General features: G+C 37.4%; 1 pseudogene across 1 annotated transcript; it reads right to left on the bottom strand.

Moving 5' to 3' along the window:
• Positions 1 to 4,229: 4,229 nt before the first annotated feature.
• LOC308344810 (scaffold protein ILK-like) lies at positions 4,230 to 5,165 on the bottom strand (annotated as a pseudogene). The gene has a single exon. The product of its transcript is annotated as a scaffold protein ILK-like (transcript).
• Positions 5,166 to 5,983: the final 818 nt, after the last annotated feature.

The raw sequence follows: 5,983 nt of genomic DNA, 5'->3' as shown, positions 1-5,983 counted from the left end.
CAGAAGGCCAAACTAAAATATGTTCTATTCCACGAGATTAAGTTTGGCATTTGGGAAACTCTAAAACAACCAATGTGAAAATTAATTGAATGGCATCTAAACATTTAAATATGAATATAAATAAATAACAAAGCCCACAAATGTCAATATTACTTAGTAATATTCATAGCTTTCATGGAAAAGATAACAGAAAGTTAGGAGAAAACATCTGAAGTATTGCAAATGGGGATTTAAGCAAAAATTAAAAGCAAAATTTGAACATAAGGATGCTGTAGTAACACAGAGGAGAGTGCCAATTAACTTAAACTGATGTATATGAAATTCTTCCTCTGGTGAAATTTTTAAAACACCAAATTATAAATATTAAGAGCATTGAGTTTGTTATCCGTTGACTATCTATTATGCATTTGTCATAAATCATAGACAAATCATAGATTTTAATGAAATTCCTTTCATCAGTAAATATATTCATCTATACCTATCAGAACATTTTTCTAATCTTTGTGAGCACAAATGGGCTTTATTCTTTCACATGTGACTCATATATACACACATATATACATATAAGCAAATAAAAAATATACCTATATGTGTACATATATATGTATACATATATGTATGCGAATATACATATATACATATAAATCTCCAAATACATCTATATACACATATATAAGCAAATAAAAATAAAGTAAATAAAAATCTATCATGAAAGTGTCCCAAAAAGGTCTTTTGAAAATGCATTTTCCAGAAATTATGTAGCATTTATCTTTTATCCAAAATAAACTTAAACATTAATGGTGGCTCTCAAATAATCATGGCAAAGTAATTTTAAATAAATGTTTCTTTTTTGCAATCTTTGAATAAATAAGTTTTTCTATAGTCTATATTAGGTGATGTTTATTTTAATTTGATTAGATTGAAAACTGATTTTATTGCTCTATTTCCTGAACATTTCAAAGTAATTTTCAGTCTAATTGAACAAACACATCTTATTAGTCTTTCCTTGAGATGTAATAATTTAAACAGTCCTATTTGTAATTAAATACAAAGGAAAATTCAATCCAAAAAGGAAATGTAGCAAGACAGAGGGCCACTGTATTTTGAGAATTATTTTTCCCAAAATCTGGCTGGTATTTAATTAGATAAGGGAGAAAACCAGACAATGAGGAACTTGGTAGCATTATCTCTTGCATTTGGCAACACTTGCCATAACATTAAGCTATTTCCTGGATTAAAATTCCTGTTGCTTTCAATTCTCCATAGATGAATATAAAACCTCCGTTTTGAGAGACCACTTGGTCTTGTTCTTATTTATGAATCCCTTGAAAGAAACCAGGAGAAAATAGGTAACACTGACATACCCAGTATATGAACTCTTTATCCTTTTATAATTATAGTTCAAAATAAAATATACTACATGTATTCTTGAGTATGTCTTTATATCAAGTTCTTGAATGTAAAATAACTTTACTTTTGTTTTTTTATAATTTCATGATGCTGGAGTTAATTTTTTTATTTTTTTTAAGATTTTATTTATTTATTTGACAGGTCACAAGCAGGCAGAGAAGCAGGCAGAGAGACAGGGGAGGCAGGCTCCCCACTGAGCAGAGAACCCAATGCAGGACTCGATCCCAGGACCCCAAGATCATGGCCTAAGCTGAAGGCAGAGGCTTAACCCACTGAGCAACTCAGGCACCCAATGGTATTGGAGTTTAAAAATGAGAGGGATGTCTGCCTCTCTCTGTGGTTACAGCTTCCTTTAGGACAGACAGATCTGTTGCAGGACTATTAAAGTCAGCCTTAACTTCTGGAGTTTCAAAGGACCTTTCATTGAGAAACTATGTTTCTCAAAAAAATGCAACATTCATCTTTTATTCCAAACAAACCTAGATATTAATGGTGGCTTTCAGATAATGATGACAAAGCAATTGAGCCTTATTTTTTTTAGAAGAATACTTCAGCTTAAGAGTTCTGTTTATTTTTTAAAGAATGATGAAAACACATTGCTTTGATTAATAATCTCCATGAGCCTCCTAAGAACTTAATATGCAAGTTCAGGTTTTCATTGACAAGGGATTTCCCACTTCTCATTTTAAATGTAATTAATTATTTCCATATATACAATGTTACTGTTACAACACATTGTGTTCCCTACTGAAGAGACAGTTCAATGTTAGGCTTCTTCAAATTTGCCTTTGATCTTTATTCTAAAGAGCTTCTTGTAGCAGAAGTTTAATAATTTAAAGCCACAACCTTGACAAAAATCAGAAAGAAAAATGAAATTAGAAGAGATAATAAGAGGGTGAAAATAAATAAACATGGAGTTACATAGTTTTCTTAAACAATAAGCTCTCAGGAGTTCTTGGTTGAAGAGATTATGCTGAGAGCGTTAGAAGGATTGTACATGATATTCCTGCAATTTCTACGCTTCATAGGAAACAGAGACAACCTACTTCACATTTGGGCCCCATTTGCCAGTGTGTGAATGTGGGAAGTACAGATAATAAGAACTAGGAAGAGGGAGGAAATACTACATTTCAGGAGTGCTGAACTGTTTAAATTCTTTGTGACAGCTCCTATTCACCAATATCCCACTAAAATCCCACTTGCTGTTATCTACAATGGACAAATGGGAGATATTGGCAGTAAGGAGGCAGATAAAGGAAATCATCCAAACCATGAGGTAAGATCTGGATGGCAGCTCTAAGGTAGGTTTTGGAATTCCAAAGGATAATCTTGCAATTCAAACATCTAACAGTGAGATAATTCAGCCTTGAGAATGGAGCTCAAAATAAATACGTGGATACTCTGGACCACAAAGTTTGTTTGTTTAATAATATATAGAATAGGGAAAAATAGATAAAAGGAAACTAGAAAAGGAAATAGGATTATATGATTTACTCAAAAAAATTTTTTTACAATCAATTATTCAATAATGTGATTCCTACATTTCTTTTATTAAGCAAGAAATGAGGCCAATAATCTTCATTTATTGGAATATTTTTTATTATTGACATTATTCCTTTGGATAATTTGTCTTTCTAAAAATCAAGTAACTAGAGTAAATTACTTCTCTATGATACTTTCAGCTTTTTGAGTTAACAATCTAAATTTTTTATTCAAATTCTTACTGGCAACCCAATTCTTTTAATGTATACAAGTTAACATATTCATATTTTCCAAGAATCAATCCTTATTCCTAAAAATATGAAGAGATTAAAAGTTAATTCATAACATCATGAGGTGAGTTCTATCATGCACTGGGATAGGAAGGAATTACTTACAATTATATCCTTTCTATCAATAAATCATCTTTAAGCACTAATTTTATGCAAGGCTGTTTGTTAGGTCTAGGAAATATATATATTAAAAAAGCAGCTCCTTTTCTTAAAGAATATCGCCGCTGACCTAGTTCTGATTGCCATCTTTTCTTACCTGTATTGTTACGGTAATTATGTAATTCTTCTTTCCTCATCTGGTTCCTTTTGCTTTAAAGCTGCCTAAATTCTCATGTCATACCCTTCTCAAAATTTTCCTATTTCTCCTTTTCCCTAAATTGCTTAACACGTAGTCCAAGATTTTCCAATATGTGATTCCATTCGGTCTCTCTTAGCTTTGTCTTTACCAACATCCCTCCCATGTACACTAACATCACAAAAATACTCATTCTGCAAAAATTTTGTGATTTTATAGCTTTTCCCTTGACCTGATATGTCTTTATTAATTTATATTCATTTCTTGTCCATCAAATTCAAATTCAAATCCCACCTATTCTAAGAAATCTTCCCTCATCTTTTCCTATCTTGAAGGAAATGTTTCCTGTTCTGTGTTTCAACAACACCTAGTATGTTATGGTATTATTTCATTCTTTTGCATCATATTTAATCACCCTTTTTTTGGTCTCCCCTTTGCCTTGAAACTTTTAATTCTTATTTCTTTTTTCTGTACAGATGTCTTTCACTGAGGACCGCTTCAAATCTTTTTTTTTTCCATAATAATCTTTATTGTGACAGGCAGGGCTGGTCCCTCCCATGCTGGGAGATACCGTGTGGCAAGTGACAAAGCTCTGAATCTAGCCGCTTTGGGGGCTGCAGTGGTAGAGATGGGGGAAGGAGATGGGTCCCATGGCTGGACTAGTACCATGACAGAAGCCTGCTGCTTTGGGGAGACATACTCTTCTAACTGCATCCTGATGCCTCTGGTCTTTCGGCAAGAGCTTTCCAGCTCTACTTGTCCTGCATCTTCTCCAGGATAAGCACAATCATGTCAAACTTGGGCTACTTAGTGGGTCTTCATTCATGCAGATCTTCATGAGCTTATATACATGGGAGGAATGCCTAGTGAGATGGTAGGCCGAAGGCCCTCCAGTGCCACCTGCATTTGAATCTCCATGTTGGAGAGGTCAGCCAAGGGCACCTCCCATGTCACCAGTTCCCACAGAAGCACTGCAAAACTCTTCATGCCTGCCGAGCATCTGTATGTATCTTCAGGATTCTGCAGAGCTCAGGGGCCATCTAGGCAGGTGCATACATGCACCCAGAGCATTGCAAGGAGAACTTGACATTGGCCATGTTGATTTGGGCAGTCATGCCCTCATCAGTCATTACACTATGGCTATTGAGTGCATGTTGTGGGATGAGGGGCTCTAATGTGTGTAGGAAGGCCATGCCCCTTGCCGTGTCCAATGTAAACTCTACAGCCTGGCTCTGGTCCACAAGGGAATTGCTGCCTTCATGTAATACATTGTACAGGGATCCTGTGTGTGAGGCTGTGGTGAGGAGAAGGTGGAGACTGAGAGGCACCTAGCACAGGGAGAACATTTGGATATGAGAAAATCCTGAGATGGGGCCATTCCTCATCGAAGTCCCTGCTCTTCCTTGTACTCCAGTTTCAAACCTTTAGCATCTTCATGACGATGTCATTGACCTGTCAATAGCCCTTGCATAGCTCTCCAGAGTGATAGTCATTGAATTTTGCCAGAAGGTTGAGCTGTTTGAAGTCAGTGCCAGCATGTTTGTGCAGAGTCCCATTTTGGGGCCAAGTGCGGGTGGTTCTCTTGCAAAATGTGTCCTTGTATGGAATATGGTTAAAGTTGTGGCCCATCTTCTCTGCCTGCTCTCAGAGTAGATCTCTTAGGGGTCCTTGGCTTTGTCCTTGGACATCTCTTCATACCTGTTATAAATGCTGACAAGGGCCCCATTAGCCACCAGGTCCTCTGAAACCTGATGTTGGCCCAAAAAACAGGCATAATGCAGGGGCACATTTCCATGTTCATTCACTGCATTGATGTCAGCTTTACACTGCTGCAGCTTCTGCACAATATCACAGTGTCTGACTGGCTGCCAGGTGCTAGGGGGTGTCATCACCACAGTTCATCACATTGACTCATGTTCCCCACATGATCAGCATCTCAACCACAGTACAACAGCCCTCTTGGCAGGCCCAGGGCAAGGGAGAGAAGCCATGATCATCTCCTGGTTGAGGCTGTTCTCCGTGTTGTCCAGCCACAGGTGAATGGCCACCATGTTGCCCTCCCACCACTGGGTGAAAATGTCATCCACAGCAGCGTCTGGACGCTGAGTCTGCTAGATTGGGGAAGACTGTGGATGGGGACTCAGGCTGGAGCAACCTTCTTCGGGGAACTCCCCTCCAGCCAAGCCAGCCATTGGTCCACCCCTGGCCCTCTTCAGACAGTGCGGGTCCCTGTTGCTCCCTCCTTCTCACCTCCCTTACCTTCTCTCAAATCCTCTTTTTTTCTTTTTTTTTTTAGTTTTTATTTAAATTCCAGTTAGCTAACATACAGTGTAATATTAGTTTCAGATGTACAACATAATGATTCAACACTTCCATACGACACCCAGTGCTCTTCGCAGAAAGTGCACTCCTTAATTCTCCATCACCTATTTCACCCATTTCCCCACCCACTTCCTCTCTGGTAGCCATCAGTTTGTTATCTGTAGTGAAGTGTGCTTCTTGGTTT

The sequence above is a fragment of the Martes martes genome (assembly GCF_963455335.1).
Source record: "Martes martes genome assembly, chromosome: 6".
Classification (NCBI taxonomy): domain Eukaryota; kingdom Metazoa; phylum Chordata; class Mammalia; order Carnivora; family Mustelidae; genus Martes; species Martes martes.
Note: the sequence above shows the minus strand (reverse complement) of the source record. Positions and strands in the feature narration are given on the sequence as shown.